Source organism: Sapajus apella, unplaced genomic scaffold, assembly GCF_009761245.1.
Source record: "Sapajus apella isolate SASKATOON/1434 unplaced genomic scaffold, GSC_monkey_1.0 scaffold99, whole genome shotgun sequence".
Classification (NCBI taxonomy): Eukaryota; Metazoa; Chordata; class Mammalia; order Primates; family Cebidae; genus Sapajus; species Sapajus apella.
The window spans coordinates 5,262,849-5,284,899 of record NW_022437039.1 but is presented as its reverse complement, the minus strand read 5'-3'; the positions used below and the strand labels follow the sequence as shown (position 1 = coordinate 5,284,899).

Genomic DNA, 22,051 nt, shown 5'->3' with positions numbered 1-22,051 from the left:
CAGAGCAGAAAGGAAATTTAAAGAAAGGCTCATCATTTATCATTGCAGACAGCTGGGCTGGAGTGTGGGCAGAGAATTATTATTATTTTTTTTCCCTTGAGAAAAACAAAGACCCTGAAGATGGGCAATGCCTGCTCAGCTCTAAGCTTCTTTCTAACCACAGTCCCTCCAGCGTACTCCTTTCTTCCTGCTTTTCCAGATTGTGGAAGAAAGGTGTAGCCATGGATGCCTGCTTCCCTACCCCTAAATGTCATAACCAGGTGGCACCTGGGGTTCTTTGGCTTCGAGCTGGAGTGAGCACGTTTATTGATGCCTCCTGAAAGGGAACTCTAAAATTGCACCTTTCTGCCATTGTCAATGAAAGCATCTGCTGCAAAGATTGCTGACTTCGGAGCTCACAGACCACAGCGTGTGTGCAGGGCCTGTCTGCTGGGTCCTGAGTTCACTGGAACATGTGAACTCACTTCTCTGAAGCTCAGCTTCATGCTCTTCAACATGGGGATAATAGCTTCCACCTTGGCGTGCCATTCGTACATGCAAGGTCGCATTCTGATGTCATAGTCCCCCTCTCCACAATATTGAGCAGCATATTTCAAGGCAAGGATATTGAGATTATATATCAGGACAGTTTCTTTAACCTAAAGTTGATTCTTTTTTTCTGTTTTTAAAAGAAATGAAAACATTGTCTTAGACTCTGAAAATTATTGTGAGCCTTAGACACAGTGCCTACTGTACCTAATGGATAAGTTGGCTCTGCGTGTGTGTGTGTGTGTGTGTGTGTGTGTGTGTGTGTGTGTGTGTGTGTTTGAAATGAAGTACTGTGGATGAAAGCACCTGGCATAATTGTTAGCAAAAGCACAACAAGGTGGTTAAACTCACAGTCTAGAAACTGGGATTTCTTTCTTTCTTCTTCTTTTTTTTTAATTTGAAATGGAGTCTCCCTCTGTCACCCAGGCTGGAGTGCAGTGGTGTGATCTTGGCTCACTGCAACCTCTACCTCCTGGGTTCAAGTGATTCTCCTGCCTCAGCCTCCCAAGAAGCTGAAATTATAGGCACGTGCCATGATGCCTGACTAGCTTTTCTATTTTTAGTAGAGACCTGGTTTCACCATGTTGGCCAGGCTGGTCTCGAACTCCTGACCTCAGGTGATCTGCCTGCCTTAGCTTCCCAAAGTGCTGGGATTACAGGTGTGAGCTACCACGCCTGGCCGAAACTGGGATTTCTGATGTCAAATTCTGTCTCTTTTGCTTACAAGCTATGTAAGTTTAGACAAGCTACTTTATATCTATATATAATATAGAAAATTAGATAATTAGATATGAGATATATGTATACACATATATCTGCATATATTTGCATACACATGCATACACACAAATGTTCCTTGATTTACAATGTCATTACATCCTAATAAACCCCTTGTATATATCTAACTTCATAACCAAATGTCATAGCTCAGCCTAACCCACTTTAAATATGCTCAGAACACTTAGATTAGCCTACCATTAGGCATCTAGCATTAAGCCTATTTTATAAAAAAAGTGTTGTATGTCTAATGTAATTTGTTGGATATTGTACTGATGGTAAAAGAAACAGAAGGGTTGCATGGATATTTGAAGTAGGGTTTCTACTGAATGTATTACTTTTGCACCATCATAAAGTTGAAAAACCATAGGCTGAACCATTGTCAGTTGCATCGTGGTAAGTCGGGGACCATCTGTATAATATAAATATATATACATACAGCCTATAAATATATATACAGACGGTCCCTGATTTACAAGCTATATAACTTACATGTATATCTCTCTATATAGGAATATAGATATATTTCTCATAGCTATTTATATAGATGAATTTATATATATATGGGTATATATGAAATGGGTAAAACATGACGACTACTAGTACTGCCACCTACCTGCCTCTAAGGGTGATCGTGGGCATCGTATGAATTAGTTAATATACATCTTTTAAGGCAGTTGCCTGAAATCTAATAATTCTTTGCTAAACGTTAGCTCCTCTTTGACTCACTTTGCTAACTATGTTATTTATAGGACAGCGGCCACATTGAGAAACAGCGGACATTGTGGTCAAGAGCAGAACCTCTGGAGTCAGAAGAACTTCATGAAGAAGGGTTAAATTACTTGAGACAACACTACTGCTGCATGGAGGTCTCACCTCAAACCATTCTGTGCTGCAGTATTTTTTTTTAACCAAATCTCATTTAAATGACCAGTGTTGCACATATACAAAAGTGGATAGCTGGCTAATGATGCATGAGCACATTTTATAGGAATCCACTTGACCTGCAAGGGATCAATTCCATGATTTGATTAAAGGCTTAACCTTTCAGAGTCCAGCTTTGACCCCGTGTTCACAGAGAAATCTCCAGAGCTGATAGATTCTGACATTTAAGAGTTAGATTTAAGGACAGGTGATATTCCATTTTCCGTTTTCCCAGTAGAAATGAAATAGATCCAGCTGCACCATTAATTAGCTGCATTGCTTCGTATAACTCTCATATGCTCTCTTGGCCTCAGTCTCCCCATTGGTAAAATAATAGGCTTAGGCTTAGGAGGCATATTTATAACTTGGCTTCTCAGATATTGGGGTTTTATAAAGGACTTCCAGTGGCTTCTGGGGAAGTCCAGTGGGAAAGACCCTGTCCTCACTTCTCTCGAAAGCTCCATTGTCATTGCTGTAACTTCTTGGATTTCACGTAAGATATGAGTTCAACAAAAGTTTTATGGCAAAAAAAAAAAAAAAAGGTGCACCAAGCCCTAGACTAGATGACACCTCTATTTAATACTAATGATGATATTTGGAAGCAGTAGGGCAAGTGTTAAATTAAACTGAACAGGAACACACATAAGCTTCTGCACCAAATCCCCCAAAGGAAGTCCAAGTAGAGGCTAAGGATGTACTTAGAGAAACACAAATGAGAGGTACTTAGGTGTTTTGGCTGGGAAAAGGTCAGTATGAAGTAAGATTATGCTATCACAAGAAAACAAGTCAAAGTGGCTGTCAGCGAAAGCAACGACCAGCATCACCATCGTAAACTTGTGTTTGAGGGTTAAACTAACAGGAAGAACATCTTCAGAACCAGAAAGGTAAATTTCCTTCCCTACTTCCTCCTGGTGAGACCATACTCTATGTATCCTGACTTCATGTCATTGCAGTGGTATTTCACGGTCTTTGATTAATTAGAAGTTCCAGGAATATTCACATCCATTCCAATCAAGCCCCACTTCTCAAAGTTCCCTGGGAGGTTAAAGGACAATAGTCAGATGTTAAAATCAAAATCATCCTGAGATTTGCTTCCAGAGTGTGACAATTTGTTCTAAGTGTGTTGCACTGATTATTTTGTTAAATCTCATTTAATCTTCATAGCCACCACATGAAGTACATTCTATTACATCCATTTTTTTTTTCAGAGAAGGAAATTAAGGCACAGGAATGTGAAGTAATTGAATCAACATTACACATCAAGAGGCAGAGCAAATGGAAATACAAGTATGAATTTGTAACTGCATAGGTCCAGGCCAAAGAACCTCTTTGAAGGAGCTATCTTGAAGCTTTTGGCTTTATCTTGAAGCCTAGGCAAGTTCTTTGCCTGCTCCTTTAAACGTGAATATGAACTGAGGCATCTTTCCATATCTGGCCAGCCACATGATACAGGAAGTTAAAGCAATGACCTTTTAGATTATGCAAGACAAAAAGAGTAGCAATCCTGAATGCTCCCATGAAATCAGGCAGCCATGAACCGTTTACTTTTTGTGAAATGATGGCAGAAATACAAAGGAGAGAATGACTCCTGGGTGCATGGTCTTGAACTCCACAGTGACCTAGCCTACTGTGAACTGGGTCAAATAGTATCAGCATCCTGAACCATTAGATCACTCTTCTCTCCTCTTTTGAAGAAGTCAGAAATCAGATGACAGAGAAGCAAGACAATGGGGTAGAAGCTTCCATTATTGCCTCCAGCTGCATTTACCCCTGCAAGCCACTTCAAGTGGACTCTTGCAGACTCAAGTACGTAGGAGCAGGAGACAAGTCAGAACTTGATCCTACAGCAGTTATCCTCATGTATCTGAAAAGCTGTGATTGGGGAATGAGAGACGATTGTTGTTGAGGATGGGTGAGAGGTAAAGTCACAGCCAGTGGATACAGAAAAACAGATTTAGGTTTGTGGTCATCAAACCAGTCCAGCAATGGAATGGGCTGCCTTGTGAGGTGGGTAGTCTTGGGCAAGGAAGCTATTTCAAGACTGCATGATGCTTGGTAAGGATCCTATAGATCAGCTCTACTCCAGATGTAGTCTGACATTGACACCAGCCTATACATTGTTGATGGTCTGCAGCTAAGTAAATTCAGAAATTGAGAGCAAGCATTTATAAGGTTTTCTAGCAACTTGATACAATAATTTTGTATTTGTTGAATCAAATAATAATAAAAATAACCCAAATAATTTGGGCTTGTATATTACACATTTAATTTCATGCCTCAAATAACTTATCTTTTATAAAATAATGAGCCAAGTGAGGTGGCTCGTGCCTGTAATCCCAGAATTTTGGGAGGCTGAGGTGGGGGGATCACTTGAGATCAGGAGTTTGAGACCAGCCTGGCCAACATGGTGAAACCATCCCCCCCACCATCTCTACTAAAAATACAAAAATTAGCTGGATTTGGTGGCAGGTGCCTGTAATCCCAGCGACTTGGGAGGCTGAAGCAGGAGAATCACTTGAACCTGGGAGGCAGAGGTTGCAGTGAGCTGAGATTGCGCCACTGCCCTTCAGCCTGGCTGACAGAGCAAGACTCAATCTCCAAAAAATTAAGTAAATAAAATCAAAATAAATAAATAAAAGCATTGGTTTGTGCTTTACCATAGATAGTTTGAGAAACACCCATGCAGAGGGTTTTCTGGTACTGGGTAGAAAGTCTGGGCTGTCCCCATTTTAAGGCCCTTACCTAGTAAGATTGAATTGTATACATTTTAATGAGTAAAGTATGCAAATTGCCTAGCACAGTTGTAGGCACATAATTGGTACTCAGTACAGTCTCTCTTATCCTAATCACATGATTGTTAAACCTTAAAGGTGAACCCTTGGTGCACAAAAATGAAAATAATGTATTTACATGGGAGGGAAGTTGGAAACTTTATCAATTGCAAAATCTTTGCATCTGCAACTTCCGATACACGCCTGCAAAAATACGCATGCATACATATCCCTGCTTATGCTTTCTCCACATTGCGGGCCTCTGAAAATAGCCTTTTCTTTTTTCTTTCCTTTTCTGCCACGGGTTTTGCCATTTATCTGTATAGCACGCATCAAATGGGATAAGGTCAACAGATCGCCACTTAGAGATATCCTAGGGTTTTTTTTTTTTAACATTTCTATTTGAACTGAACTTTAGAGGCAAACATTGATATTTGAGCCCCCGTATGACAATGACTCATGAACGACCTGCAAACTGACCCCCAGTCCGGGACAAAACGGGAGCGTGAATAGCGATCTTGTTGGCCACTAGGTGGCGGCCTCAAACTCTCCTAGCTTTTACGGCAGGCGCTGCTGAAACACACTGGCTTCTATCAGTAGGACACACACAAAAGATCATCAGCGAGAAGTGAAAGACCGGCTGGAGCAAGTGAGAGTGAATTTTTTTCCCCCTGCTCAGGTGTGTGAGATATTGCATATGCAGGCAGTGAATTGGACACAGCTGACATCAAAATAAATGTATGTGCTGCATTTGGACAGATGAGACCCCAACCTGCCACGCTTTGCAGAGTGATGCTTTTTACATTTGGAGGGAGCCGTTCTCCACCATAAAGCTGGAAGGCGGCTGTGAGCCTATCCACTTTTGGCAGGTTTGTGGAGTCCAGATGTCCATCATGAAATGGGTTATTTAATGTATCTGTGGGCTGTTTGCAAAATGGGAATGCCTCCATTTTTGTAAACATCAAGTGGGCAAATGCCAAATAAATGTGTTTGCCCTCAACAGCAACGTGTACATGAGTATTAAGTGCACATAAAGGGTTCTTTCTATTCAATTCAATGCAAATCAAACATTTGCATTTCAATTAATATCTACTTAATTCTATTTCCTACACAGAAGGAGCACTATTAGGTCACTCTGCCAGACTGTGGTGTCTCATGCACCTCTTCCCTATGGGGCAATTATCAGACTTATCTGTCTGTGTATCCCTTGACTGTGGCACAATTCTGACCTTACCTTCATCCTAACTCATCATCAAATCCAACTTAACCAAGAGTAACTGGGGGAAAAAAAATAACCCTGGATTACATAAAGTGCCTTCAATATGTGATTCTGGAGAAAATAATTCATTTTGGACAGAAACCAAAATACAAGCCTTGTCAGGCTTCCAACAAAATCCAATGCTCACTCAAGGTCATCTCCATGACTTAACCTTTTATGAGTGTGAATGCATGTGCACGGGTGTGTGAGCCTTACCTCTTTGAAAATGTTAAAACAATGGATTCATTCCCCAGGGGAAAAAAAATGTATGTATGTGCATGTACTCAAAAGACTATACAGAATTTTAGGTGGTCAGAGAAATTTTAGGTGTCTATGGATTAAGAACCTACATATGCTTTATGGGTTAAGAACCTGTGCTGTATCTTCTGTGTATGGTTCAAATTGCACTGAGAACTTCATTATTTTTTCTTTTAAAAAAATTACTTGTAGAGACGTCTTGCTATGTTGCCTAGGGCTGTTCTTTAACTTATGGGCTCCGTCCTCTTGCCTTGGCCTCCCAAAGTGCCAAGATTACAGGTACAAGCCACCACACCTGGTGAAAAATCTATTAAAATTAAAACAATGACAGACGTCTAAATGCCCATCTTCTATTCTCATTCAACATGGCCAACAGGATTTCAGTAATCTCACTGATCTAATTTAGACCAAGTATTGTCGATGAATGATACCTTCCATAAACGTTCCGATGAAATAGACAAATAAATTGACTGTGTTCGACAGTTACATTGGAACAGAAGGGTAATTGTGATTAAATGCCACAAGTCAGCATGCAACCCTTCTGTAGTGCCCTTTGCACTCAAACCCTCGGCTATGTAGGAAATCACTCCTCAGGGGACTCAGAAGGATTATTTCAGATGTACTGTTCCTCTATGCCTGACAGTACTAACCTATTCTAAAATGAATGCCTCCCAGAGAGCCCAAGTCTGAGGAGACAGTGGGAACAGCATATGGAGACTGCACTGACTACTACAATCTCACTATTTAACATACTCTATTTATCTGTCTATCCCAGACGTACCAGTAGAAAACTAGCGCCTCACACGAGTTCCACCTGATCCGTATTTGTTGACCATTTTGGCCCGCCATCTCCCTCTTCTGAACCCACAGAAGGTACCATTTATACCACGTAGGAGACATTATAATTGCAGAGTGTGAATTACTGTTTTCCCAATTTCTTCTCACCACATGGGGCCAGGAAGAGTCATTCCTCTTCTTGCCTTCTATACCCCAATTCCTGGTGGGACTAACACCAGGAACACCAAATTCCTGGTCTCAGTTTCATCTCAGTAACTAAGGCAATTTTGGATGAGGATAGATATATAAGAGCCTTGGCAGATGCAGTGGCTCATGACTGTAATTCCAGTACTTCGGGAGGTCAAGGTGAGATCACTTGGGGTCAGGAGTTTGAGACAAGCCTGTTCCAATATGGTGAAACCCCATCTCTACTCAAAATGCAAAAAATTAGCCAGGTGTGGTGACGGGAGCCTATAATCCCAGCTATTTGTGAGGCTGAGGCATGAGAATCACTTGAACCCAAGAGGTGGAGGTTGCTGTGAGCCGAGATTGCACCACTGGACTCTAGCCTGGGAGACAGAGCAAGACTCTGTCAATAAATAATCAATCAATCAATAAGTAAATAAATAAATATTATAGGCCAGGTGTTGTGGCTCACGCCTGTAATCCCAACATTTTGGGAGGCTGAGGCAGGTGGATCACTTGAGGTCAGGAATTTGAGACCAGCCTGGCCAACATGGTGAAACCCCATCTCTACCAAAAATTAAAAAATTAGCCAGTGTTGTGGTGCATGCCTGTAGTCCCAGAATTGCTTGAACCCAGGAGGCAGAGGTTGCAGTGAGCCGAGATTGTGCCACTGCATTCTAGCCTAGGTGACAGAGTGAGACTGTCTCAAAAATAATAATGAAATAAAATAAACATAAAAATAAAAATTATAGTGGTCTAATATCTACCAATCTTGTGGGAGCTTTGACTCCGTCCTCTTTTTCCTCCCAGCCTAATTCTAATCTACCAAGTTGCTGCTGAGACATCATTCCCTCCGGGCAGCCTTCCTTGATTTACCTTCTCTGACTTAGTGCAGATCTCCCTCTATGTGCTCATGGCCCCCTTGCCTCTGTAGCACAGTGCTATCATACCATGTTGTGGTTGTCTGTTTATAATTCTGTCCCTCCACCAGACTGTGACAGTTGAATCATACTGAATCTGGAAAGAGATTGTGTTTTATTTTCTCTGAAACCCTAGCACGTAACACAGTGCCTGTCACATAGTAGTTGCTTTTGAAGTGATTGTGAAATTCATGGATGAGAGCTTCTCATCGGGTTTTCTGCACTACAGTGTCAATCACTGCCAGCTCCTTCATCATATCGCCATCTTTCAGGGCCACATCTTCTCCCTGTTTTCCTGCCTCCCAGGTGGAAGCCTGAAATGAATCAGCCTCTGCTAGTTACTCACCTGCCGGGGTTGACTGGATGAACTGCTTTCTCCTGAACCATTTCTGTACCTGTGATATTTTCTCAATTCTCTCCCTCTGCCCAGATAAGCAAGTTTCCTTCTAATTCCATCATCCCCCCATTCCCCATTCTACCAGTTCAAAATCTAATATGCTATTATTTATTTACCTATTTTTTGAGACAGAGTCTTGCTCTGCTGCCTGGCCGGAGTGCAATGGTGTGATCATGGCTCACCGCAACCTCCACCTCCCAGGGTTAAGCGATTCTCCTTCCTCAGCCTCCCAAATAGCTGGGACTACAGGTATATGCCACCATGCCTGGCTAATTTTTTATATTTTTAGTAGAGACAGTGTTTCACGGTATTAACCAGGATGGTCTCAATCTCCTGACCTCGTGATCTGCCCGCCCTGGCCTCCCAAAGTGCTGGAATTACAGGTGTCAGCCACCGTGCCCAGCAGATGCTGCTATTTTAACTCAAGAGACTTTTTCTTATGAGTCTGGCAAATTTTCTTATGAGTCTGACAGATTTCTTCTTGGGCCATTTACCTTCGTTTTCATAATTCAGTACTGGGCACCTTTTGGAAGAGACTAATTCATCTGCTCACGGACTGGGGAGTTTCTCTCCCTTCACCCTAATGTTGTCTTTTCTAGGAGGATGTGTTGAGAAGGGAGCCTTCCATTTTCTGCAGAGGACCTGCAGGGTTTGTCCACAGTCAAGCTCTAAAGAATCTCTGCAAACCAGCTTAGACATAGAGCAGTGGTTAACAAGCATTGGTGTGGACAAGCACCACCTGGAGATGCTCAGTAAGGCAAGGTGTCCGTGGCCCCCTTAAGAGATTCAAATTCAGTACTTCTCAGGAGGGTTTAGGGATCTGTGTACTCAATAAACACTCCCAGATAATTCTGATGATAGTGGTGTGTGGCTCACAAGTTTACAAATGTCACTGTAGAGGCCGGGCAAGGTGGCTCATGCCTATAATCCCAGCACTCTGGGAGACGGAGGCGGGTGGATCACCTGAGGTCAGGAGTTTGAGACCAGCCTGACTAACATGGTGAAACCCCGTCTCTACTAAAAATATAAAAATTAGCCAGGTATGGCGGTGGGTGTCTGTGATCTCAACAATTGGGAGGCTGAGGCAGGAGAATCACTTGAACCCGGGAGGTGGAGGTTGCAGTGAGCCGAGATCGAGCCATTGCCTTCCAGCCTGAGTGACAGAGTAAGATTCTGTATCAAAAAAAAAAAAAAAAAAAAAAAAAAAGTCACTGTAGAATAGTGATTGGCTTTATCTCTGGTGAAGGGTGGGCAATAGAAGTCCCCATGGAAGCTCCATCTAAGTAGGTTAGAGAATGATCCATGTTGAAAATTTATATTTCACCTGGGAGACAGCATGCATGCTGGCATGAACACAGATTCTGGAGACACATAGGCGAGAATCCTGCCCAGGCTACAAACCGGCTATGTTAGTTTGAGGCTACCACTTAACCCTTTCTTAACATCGTGGTGCTGATATGTAAGCTAGGATTTACTTTTCAGTGTTTTTGAGAGACTCAGAAATAAGACAATTGAGTAGTTACCATAGTGCCTAGCATGCAAAACGCACTCGATAAGTGATGACTTATTTTCATATTATTATCGTTAATATCGCTTTAAATTCCAATGATCAGATTCTACTGAAAAGTGACTTGGAACAAGGAAGACCTTCCAGAATACTAACCCCCTCCTCCCCACTCCACTTTCTGCTTCTCCCTCCTGGTTTTTGTTTCTCTTTAAGTGGTAATGCTGGTTTCAGATGAGATGTTCCCTGCCTTGTATTTTAAATACCGTAGGAAGTCAGATTTTGACAGCTCTCGTCTGCACAAATGTGATGCCGGGAGAAGGGATGTGGAGGAAAGCAGAGGTTCCTTCTCTGCCTGCGTGGAGGTGTGCAAAGTGGCTGATTAGCCAGATATTTTTAAAGTTTCATAGGTGTGAGGCAGCCTCCGCTAATGAGAGTTTTAGGGGATTTCTCAAATCTAAAGTGAAGGGTGCCAAGAGTGGAACATGACCTTGGGGCTTTCCTGTACATGTTAACTAATATTACAAAGAACTCTCAGAAAACGCTGTGAAGTCAACTTCTGCAGGAGAGGGGGGAACAGGTGAGGCTCTGTGGACTGGGAAGGGAGAGTTAATGATGACTGCTATAAATAGATTCCTCCCGAAGACTAGGGCAGAATATCACCGATAGTTTGCTCAGAGCAGAAAATGGAGGGCTCTGAGCCAGAAATCAGGTCAAGGGTCCTCATGACACTGTTTTATATGGGGACAAAAGTTAAGGACAAGCATGCATAGTCACCAAAGCACGAGGTTGATAGAGCTCCAGCCCCACTGCCACCACCCCACAGTGCTCCCCACTGATAACCCTTTCAAGGAACCAAATCTGTCAAAAGCGAAGACCTGTTGGGACATCAACTCACACCTACTGGGTGCCAGCCCTTGCACTTGGCAGTTCATATAGGCTAATGCACACCTCCCTTTGAAGTCTATTTTATAGACTGTATAACCGATGCCTTAAAGAGCCCAAGAAATGTTCCAAAGTTCACACCAAAATGATTATGTTGGTGCAAGAGTAATTGGCCAGGCGTGCTGACTCATGCCTATAATCCCAGCACTTTGGGAGGCTGAGGTGGGCGGATCACCTGAGGTCAGGTGTTCGAGACTGACCTGACCAAAATGGAGAAAACTCATTGCTACTAAAAACACAAAATTAGCCAGGTGTGGTGGCACATGCCTGTAATCTCAGCTACTTGGGAGTCTGAGGCAGGAGAATTGCTTGAACCTGGGAGGTGGGAGTTGTGGTGAGCAGAGATCCCACCATTGCCCTCCAACCTAGGTGACAAAGGCGAAACTCTGCCTAAAAAAAAAAAAATAGTAATTGCAGTTTTGTCATTGTTTTTAGAGGCAAAAATCACAACTACTTTCTGCACAAACCTAGTAAGTGGCAGGCAGGATTTGGACTCAGGACTGTCTGTACTCTGAGCAGCTGACTATGATGACACAGATATAAACTCTGAGGACTACTATGTCTGTGGAATGTTCCATCTACACTACTTAGGTACAATGATCATTGCAGTGTTTGAATTACTGTTTCCCCAATTTCTTCTCACATGGATTTAGGAAAAGGCATTCCCCTTCCCTCTTTCTATTCCCCACATACCCAGTGTTAGTCTCATCTCAGTAGCCATGCCAATTTTGGATGAGGCTAGACGTTTATAAAAACCTTAATTCTACCATCTTGTGGGGGTTCTGAATCTGCAGGTGAGTAACCAACTATATCATGAGGCAACAGGCAATGGTTGACATTGTACTGCAGAAAACCAACAAGAAGTCTCATCCATGGACTCCTTGATCAGTCCAGAGCAGCCTCCATGCGCCAGTCATTGTGCTATGTGCTAGTATTTCAGAGGATATAAGGCACAATCTGTGCCTTGATGCAGTATGTGTCAGCTGCACAGCCTGGTGGAGGTAGGTAGCAGAAGCATGGGTGGATGAGACTGGCTCTTGTGAAAAAAAGACAGATGCCACAGAATCCAAGGGGATTAAAAAGGCAAAGCCCTACAGGGATCAGGTTCCTCTCCATGGGGTGGGGAGAAATGCAGATACTGGCTGGGCGCAGCAGCTCACACCTGTAATCCCATTATTTTGGGAGGCAAAGGCGGGAGGATCACTTGAGGTCAGGGGTTCAAGACCAGCCTGGCCAACATAGTGAAACCCCCATTTCTACTAAAAACACAAAAACTAGCTGTACATGGTGGTGCACACCTATAATATAACTACTCAGGAGATGAAGGCAGGAGAATCACTTGAACCTGAGAGGCAGAAGTTGCAGTGAGCCAAGATGGTGCCACTGCACTCCAGCCTGGGCGACAGAGCAAGATTCCATCTCAGAAACCAGCCCCCCCCCCAAAAAAAAGAAAAAAGAAATGCAGATCCAGACACACTGCATTGCTGTTGAAGATTCATGTAGGAGGTGTGGGGATTCATGGAATATGTCATGGAATATATGGCTATAGCAGTAGGATCTTTTCTGCTAGGCAAGCATTAATGGTAGAGCTCGAAGATGAGTGGAAAGTCTTGTTGCTGTGTCAGGAAACTGGGGCCAGAACTAAGGTCAATGGGCTGAACCCTGAAGGAATGGTGGAAAAGAGTGTCAATAAAAGGTGTGATTCAAGGTCTCCTGGGGAACCAGCTGCTCAAGGTGGCACTGAGCCAGCTGCTTTTTCAGGCCTCCCAGCTGTTGAACTTGAGGGTTTCTATATCTTTGTGGACCCAGTCTTTTTTTGAGACTGAGTCTTTCTTTGTTACCTAGGCTGGAGTGCAGTGGTGTGATCTCAGCTCACTGCAACCTCCACCTTCTGAGTTCAAGCAATTTTTCTGCCTCCGCCTCCCAAGTAGTTGGGATTACAGGTGTCCACCAGCAAGCTTGGTCAATTTTTGTATTTTTTTTAGTAGAGACCGGGTTTCACCATGTTGCCAGGCTGGTCTGAAATGCCTGACCTCAAGTAATCCACCCGCCTCAGCCTCCCAAAGTGCTGGGATTACAGACATGAGCCACTGAGCCCGGCCTCTGGACCTAGTCTGAATCCCTGTTGCATCCCTCAGTATTTAGCACGGTGCCTGAAACATAGTGTTATTCAGGCTCCTGCCTCACTCTGAGCCTCCTTCACCAGTGTGCATGGGGAGGAAATAGGAGCCAGAAATCCTAAGTTTAAGAGCTCCTTCTAAATAATGGCATTCCCAGCAACCTGGATGGAATTGAAGACAATTATTTGTAAGTGAAGTAATTCAGGTATAGGAAAACAAAACATCTTATGTTCTCACTTGTAAGTGGGAGCTAAGCTATGAGGATGCAAAGGCAAAGAATGATACAATGAAAAGGTGGGAGGAGGATGAGGGATAAAAGACTGCCCATTAGAGGCTGGGCGTGGTGGCTCACGCCTGTAATCCCAGCACTTTGGGATGCCAAGGCAGGCGGACCGCCAGGTCAGGAGTTCAAGACCAGCCTGGCCAATGCAGTGAAACCCTAGCTCTACTAAAAATACAGAAATTAGCTGGGCATGGTGGCAATTGCCTGTAATCCCTGCTGTTCGGGAGACTGAGGCAGGAGAATCACTTGAACCCAGGAGGCAGAAGTTGCAGTGAGCCAAGATTGTGCCACTGTACTCCAGTCTAGGTGACAGAGTGAGACTCAAAAAAAAAAAAAAAAAACAAAACAAAAAAGACTACCCATTAGGTACAGTGGCCACTGCTTAGGTGATGGGTGCACCAAAATCTCAGAGGTCACCACTAAAGAACTTATCTATGAAACCAAACACGACCTGTTTCCCAAAAACCTACTGAAAAAAAAAAAAAATAGGTTGGGCGTGGTGGCTCACACCTGTACTCCCAGCACTTTGGGAGGCTGACGTAGGTTGAATCACTTGAGGTGAGCAGTTCAATAAAGCCTGGTGAAATCCGGTCTCTACTCAAAACACAAAAAATTTGCTGGGCGTGGTGGTGCATGCCTGTAATCCCAGTTACTCAGGAGGCTGAGGCACAAGAATTGCTGGAACCTGGGAGGCGGAGGTTGCAGTGAGCAGAGATTGTGCCACTGCACTCCAGCCTGGGCAACAGAGGGAGACTCCATCTCATAAACAAAAATAAAACAAATGAACAAACAAACAAAAATGGAAATGAAAAAAGAAACAATGAGGGGGAAAAAAATCTCACTTTCTAAGAAGTCATTAGTAAGAGAGCACTCTGTATGAACTGGAAGATCATGAAGAAATTACTTTTTGAGTCAGGTTACCTTTGTGTATATCCTGTGTGTTTCAGGATGTCCCCACACATGTCACAATAGGTTTTTGTCTTAATCGCTTGGCTGGGTATTATGTGATAGGTAAATAAACCAGTATGGACCAAGGGTGATGAAGGAAAGAGTCACAATAGTGACCCAAATAGTGACCCTTTGATGAAGCTAAGAGTCACAATGGTGAAATGAATGACAGTGACAAAAAAAAAATATTGGGGAATCCTAAGCAGCCTTCATCTAAGGGATACACTGAACCAGTTTCATCAAAGATACAAGACTTCAATTCACCAGTACCTTTCCTCACTTTGTGTTACCCGGGCCTGGACTACATACCATATAAAAACCCCTAAAACCAGGCAAATCTCTAAAATCCAGGACACCATTCAAATACATCAGATAAAATAAATACTATTTGGACATGCAAAAAAAACAACAAAAAAGAACTCATTCTGCCACTGAGTTCTGGGCTGACTTTGAGCAAGCCCACCAACTTCTCTGCAGAGTTTGTTCATCTGCAGAATTTGTAAAACTTCCTTCTGGGGTTGTGCAGAAAAGACACAAGCACGTTCCTTATCTCTCAGCCGTCTGGGGCACAGCCCAAAGTAGTGAATGTTAAAACTTGAAATATCTTTGAAGTCTCATACTTTATCTTAAAAAAATCACACGCATTCTGTATTCTGCACCATAATATATTCCAGTTTGCTTTAACATAAAATAATGTTGTTTTCTCCCCCAAATTGAGTATGGTTGCTAATCTAGGAAGATGCCTTTCTTCCGTATTTTCATATGCCTCCCGGTACACTGTGTGCCCCAGTTTAAAAGCCTTTTGAAAAGAATAAAGCAAAAATAAAAGAAAACTATAAAGCACTGAACAAGTGCAAGGCATTCTTAGGTTCTTATTTATTAATAAATGATTGTTTTTAATAATTAATGCCAATCACATCTACTTAAATGGCTCAAGTCCTTCAGGAATTAGAAACAGCCTCAGCTGCAGCTAAAGAAAAACACAGCTGGAAAGAGAATATCTTCCCTTCGGACTCAGCTCTGGTGAACATTTTTCACTCCAGTACCACAGGCTTCTAGGACGGACTCCATTTTCAATCACACCTGATAGAACCGAGAAAAACGACAGCAGCTACAATGCAAAAACAAAAACTCCACTCACTGCATGGTACACTACCATGTGAAGCATTGTGCTAAATGTTTTATGTTGGAAAAGGAAATTTTTTACTTCCCACATTTTACAGGGATTATCGCATTTCTTCCTCATAATAGAACTCCATCATAGGTATTATGTGCAATTTGCAGAAAAGGACACAGAAGCTCAGGGAATTAAGGAGTTCTTCCAAGGGCACCCAGGTAGGTAGAGGTAAAAACAGGACCACTTTCAAAGCAAAGGTCTGCAAACTGACAACTGCATGCTATCCCATGGGTCCAATCTAACCATCATTTCTAAAGTTGCGTTAGAACACAACCACACCCCTCTACGTATGCATTTTCTATGTCTACTTTTGTGCTGTATTGGCATACATGAGTTGCTGCAAAAGAGATCTTTTGGCCCTTACAGTATAAAATATTTAGTATGTGGCCCCTTACAGGAAAATATGGCCAGCCGGCATCTAGAGCTCTCACTATTCATCACAGTTACTATTTGTAGCAGAGACCCTGTCTCCCGGGAGCCTGATGCTGAAGTCTTAACAGAACACAGAACCACACAAGATCCAAGAGCAACATTTGGTTGAGGAGAGGAAAGGCCCTGATGGGACGGCATGATTCTTGCCCACTTTGCTTCCAACTATGCATCCACAAGGCTCTGCCCACATCACCTCCTCCTGCTGGTTCTCAGCTCTGCTGCCCCAGTGGCCTTTTCACAACTCACCATGTATCTACCATTTCCTGAAACTCCTCCCACAGCTCGGGCAGCTGGAAGCCTGGTGATCAAGTCCAAATTCCTTCTCATGGCATCAGAAGGTTTTTCATGACCAAGTAAGTTTACATTTTTCTACTTTCAGTCTTTGACCTCTTTTTTTTGTTGAGGGTGAAATTTTTATGTTTCTCCAACACTGCCATATCTCTCAGCATCCCCCTAAAGTATTTCTCTTTCACATAAGAGGTGGGTTGCTGACAGGTGCAATCAGAGCTCAGGTTAATGCATGCTGGTTGGTGGGGCTCCTGAGCCTTTGGAGACCCTGTGTAATCCACCTCTTGCAATGACTGCTCCTTCCCAGGAGACAGAAGTACACACTTGCTTCCTCTTCCCTCTGCCCCATTTCCCCTGCTCTTCCACGGTAGGTAAGTTAGGGCAGGTTCCCTTCTGTATTTCCAAATTCCACAGATTCAAAAGAGATTTAAGTTTGTTGTCCCATCAACTTAGCTCTCACTGGAGCTATGCAAAGGTTGAATTTGGCATGCTGGCTAAGCAATGGAAAAAGGAACGTGGCTGCTGTGTGTAGAGGTTGCTTTTGGGAAATAAGACATGAGAAGAATGGGTGGCAGGATTTGACCATTACTCTGTCCCTGGATGAAAAGCATCAGAACGGCCCCCACTATCACTCAGAAGTCCAACAGGCTTCATCTTCACGGCAGAACAGAGAGCCTGGTTCTGTTCCCTAAGACTGTATGACTCTCTTTCTATTGCTCTCTTTTTTAATGAAATACACCCTACTCTTTCCTCTAATTGCTAACTCCTACTCAGCTTAAAAACCCAGTGTCAAGGTTGGGCGCCGTGGCTCACGCCTGTAATCCCAGTAGTTTGGGAGGCTAAGGAAGGCGCACCATTTGAGATCAGGAGTTTGGGACCAGCCTAGCCAGCATGGCGAAACCCTGTCTTTGCTAAAAATACAAAAATTAGCTGGGCTAATGTCTTACTGACCACTGTTGGGTTACACACTCTCTGCTAAACTAGGATCTGGCTAAGGGGAACCTCTCAGTGGTGAATGGTTTATAATAGTGAATGTTTATCAGGGGAGGCAAGGGGAATGGTTGCTATTATTGGACATTTTCAGATAATAACAATCTGAGCCCCTACTATCTATTCACTCCCTAAATTCTGTATGTAAGGGGCAATTTATATTCCCAGAGTCATTGTCATCAATAAAAGATGGGGGCTTCCCTGGCCAAGTTTCACAAAGGGGTAATTTTCTAGTCACAGGAAGCCGGGGGGAAAGCCACACTCTTCAAAACTCCATTCTCTCCCAGATGGAGTATAAAAGGAATAAAATGGGTAAAACACTGCTAGAGCCACCATGGATCACACAGGCCCCCTAATACTTCTGAAACAGACTTTAGTTCCGTTCAGTTTATTAATGCTTATTGAGGACCTACTAAGTGCCATTCCCGCTTTCAGCCATAAACACGCAGAGCACTGCCTTTCATGAAGTTGACATCAAGCAGAGATTCACAGTGGACAAAGAAGATGAATGAGCCTATTGGTCATTGATGGTTGTGTTGTGGAATTCATTCTGATTCGTTCATGTATTCATTGAACAAATATTTATTGCCAACTGACTGCATGCCGCCAATATTATCTATGTATTGGAGATCCAGTGATGAATAAATCAGATAGGATTTTTGCTCCCATGAAGTTTATGTTCTAGAGCAGAGGTCCCTAACCTTTTTGGCACCAGGGACTGGTTTCGTGGAAGATTATTTTTCCACAGGTGGGGGATAGGGGGTTGCTTTCGGGATAATTCAAGTGCATTACGTCGACTATTAGATTCTTATAAGGAGGCCAGGTGTGGTGGTTTACACCTATAATCCCCGCACTTTGTGAGGCTGAGGTGGGCGGATCACCTGAGGTCAGGAGTTTGAGGCCAGCCTGGCCAACATGGTGAAACCCATCTCTACTAAAAATACCAAAACAAACAAACAAACAAACAAAAAACCCCAAACCAGGTGTGGTGGCAGGAGACCAGCCTGACCAACATGGTGAAACCCCCACTTCACTGAAAATACAAAAAAAAAAAAAAAAAAAGCCAGGTGTCGGGGGCAGGCGCCTTTAATCCCAGCTACTTGGGAGGCTGAGGCAGGAGAATTGCTTGAACCCAGAAGGCAGAGGTTGCAGTGAGGCAAGACCATACCATTGCACTTCAGCCTGGGCAACAAGAGCAAAACACCATCTGAAAAAAAAAAAAAAAGATTCTCTTAAGGAATACAAAACCTAGATCCCTCTCATCACAGTTCACAATAGAGTTTGCGCTCCTGTGAGAATCTAATGCCGCTGCTGATCTGACAGGAGGTGCAGCTCGGGTGATAATGCTCACTGGCTTCCTGCTCTGCAGCAGTTCCTAACAGGTCACTGGCCAGAACTGCTTTGCAGCCAGGTGTTTGGGAAGCCCTGTTCTAGAGAAAGACACAGATAATAAAGATGTGAAGAGACAGATAAGAAAAAAAAAAAGGAAAAAAATAAAAAAGAAAATTGCCTACAAAAGTAAGTGCTTCCAGTAAACAGGGTAAATGATGGAAAATGAATGGGAGCTTCCACTTTTGACTGGGTGATGACAGAAAGACTCTCACAAGAGACTGGACTTGATCTGAGACCAGAAGGGCATGAGAGATAAGTGACATGAAGATGTGTGAGCGTCTGCGTGAGCGTGTGTGTGTGTGTGTGAGAGAGAGAGAGAACACTCACTCTGGACAGAGAAACCTGCCAGGTACAAGGACTGGAGATAGGAAATAGTTTTGACTGTTAAGGGATAAGCAGGGCATCTGATGCAGAGTGAGCGAAGGGAGAGGCCCGTGCAAGGTGAGATTGCCAAGGAAGGCAGGCCCTTCATGTAGTGCTCAGCAGGCGGTACTAAGATACTTCTTTAAAACACATTTTCCCTGCCTACTTTTGTGCTAGCATGAGCAACATGGATAAGAAATGCATAAAATACTTTAAAGGGCAGCTGTGGGGCTTGCTTGAGCACATTATTTGTTATTATGTTATTTGAATTGTAGGATGCAGCTCCCATGAATACTGCTGTTTGCACAGCCTTATTTGCTTGGTATATCGTGGTCCTGGTTAATGCCGGCGTCTGTGCAATCTTCCCGTGTTCTGTGGCTTCCCGAGAGAAGCCCCATCGTGGATTCAATAAAGCTAGCAATAAAGCCCATATTAATAATGTATGCAGAGCTATATATGTCTATTTATAAGGTGCAGAATTGCAGTCCAAATGCATCCCTTCTCTCTCTTCAGATGAATGTAAGTGGCCTGAACTATGTTAGATGAGGTTTCTCTCCCAACCTGACACCCCTTTTCACCACACTGCATATTAAAAGCTGAGCTAAGTGCTGTGCCAGCCCTGGGACCATTGCATATACATTGCCCCTTGGATCTGGGACAATTATTTAGGCAGGAAATAGGAGATAAAGCATGCCTGGAAACATGCTATGATTCACAACCGAAAAGATGAAGAAGTAACTGGGAAACCACATGAATAAGGAGATAGATGAGCTTTCTTGGAAGACATCTTTTATATGAGAAGAGTTCAGTGAGGTGGCAGCATACAAGAAAAGGCAGCATCAGGCCAAGCGTGGTGGCTCGCTCCTGCAATCCCAGCACGTTGGGAGGCTGAGGTGGGTGGATCACCTGAGGTTAGGAGTTTGAGATCAGCAACATGGTGAAACCCCATCTCTACTAAAAATTCAAAAAAAATTAGCCAGGTGTGGTGGCAGGCACCTGTAATCTCAGCTACTCAGGAGGCTGAGGCAGGAGAATTGCTTGAACCTGGGAGGTGGAGGTTGCAGTGGGCTGAGATCATGCCATTGCACACCAGCCTGGGCCACAGGGTGAGACTCCATTTCAAAAAAGAAAAGAAGGCATCTACTGTATCATGTGTACCTACTATTTATCACAGAATATGCTAATATATATGTGTACATATATATTTTTTATGTTCTATATATATGTATATATATAAACATATACACACCTTGAAGATATTATAGGTTCAATTCCAGACCACTGCAATAAATAAAATGAGTCACACAGATTTTTTGGTTTCCCAGTGCATATAAAAGCTACAGGAACACTATTCTGTGGACCCTGAAGTATGTAACAGCATTATATCTAAAAAAAAAAATGCACATACCTTAATTTAAAATTGTTAATGAGCCTCCAGCAAATTGTCATCTTCTTGCTGGTGGAGGGTCTTGCCTCGATGGGAATGGCAGGGGGAGTTGACTGATCAGGGGAACACTGGGCTTAACTTTGGGGTGGCTGTGATAATTTCTTACAATAAGACAGCAATGAAGTTTGCCACACTGCTTGACTGTTTCTTTCCTTAAAGATTTCTCTGTTGCATGGGATGCTGTTTGATGGCATTTCACACAGGATAGAACTTCCTTTCTTTCTTTCCGTTTCTTTGGTGGGTTTTTTGTTCTTGAAACCCAGTGTCACTTGGTTGCCCAAGTGAGAGTCTTGGCTTATTGCAATGTCTCCTTCCTGGGTTCAAGCAATTCTCATGTCTCAGCCTCCCAGGTAGCTGGGATTACAGGCACACATCACCATGGCTGGAAAATTTTTGTATTTTTAGTAGAGATAGTGTTTTGCCATGTTGGCCAGGCTGGTCTTGAACTCCTGACCTCAAGTGATCCACCCGCCTATGCCTCCCAAAGTGCTGGGGTTACAGGCGTGAGCCACTGCGCCCAGCCAGTGGAACTTCTTTCAAAATGTGTCAGTCCTTTCAAACACTACCACTGCTTTATCAATTAAGTTATGTTGTGTTCTAAATCCTGTTTTCATTTCAACAATGTTCACAGCATCTTTCCCAGGAGTAGATTCTATCTTAGGAAACCACTTTAGTTGATCACCCATAAAAAACAATTTCTCATTCATTAAAGTTTGATCACAAGACTGTAGCATTTCAGTCATATCTTCAGGCTCTGCTTCTAATTCTGGTTCTCTTGCTGTCTCTACCACATCTGCAGTTACATCCTCCAGTGAACTCCTGGACCCCTCAAAGTTATCCACGACAGTTGGATTCAACTTCTTCTCAACTGCTGCTAAATATCGAAATCTTGACCTACTCCCATGTATCATAAACATTCTTAATGGCATCTAGAGCGCTAAGTTTTTCCAGAACGTTTTCAATTTTACCTTGCTTGGATCCATCAGAGGACAATATCTATGGCAACCATGGCCTTACGAAATTTATTTCTTTGTTTAAAAAATTAATTAATTTATTATACTTTAAATTCTGAGGCACATGTACAGATCGTGCAGGTTTGTTACATAGGTATACATGTGCCATGGTAATGGTTTGCTGCATCCATTGCCCCGCTGTTTACATTAGGTATTTCTCCTAATGCTATCCCTCCCCAATCCTTCCACCCACTGCTATTCCTCCCCTAGCCCCCATCCCCCAGGCCCCAGTGTGTGATGTTCTCCTCCCTATGTCCATGTGCTTTCATTGTTCAACACCCACTTATAAGTAAGAACATGCGGTGTTTGGTTTTCTGTTCTTGTGTCAGTTTGCTGAGAATGATGGTTTCCAG

At 43.1% G+C, this 22,051-nt stretch overlaps 1 long non-coding RNA gene across 2 annotated transcripts; it reads left to right on the top strand.

The window, feature by feature from the left end:
- Positions 1–943: 943 nt before the first annotated feature.
- Positions 944–21,066, top strand: LOC116536198. Of its 2 annotated transcripts, none has more exons than XR_004262528.1 (3): positions 944–970; positions 3,604–3,607; positions 20,974–21,066. It is a non-coding gene; the product is annotated as an uncharacterized LOC116536198 (long non-coding RNA). The 2 variants fall into 2 exon arrangements; XR_004262529.1 differs by lacking the exon at positions 3,604–3,607 and adding an exon at positions 12,842–12,845 and having other exon boundaries at positions 948–970.
- The last annotated feature ends 985 nt before the right edge of the window (positions 21,067–22,051 follow it).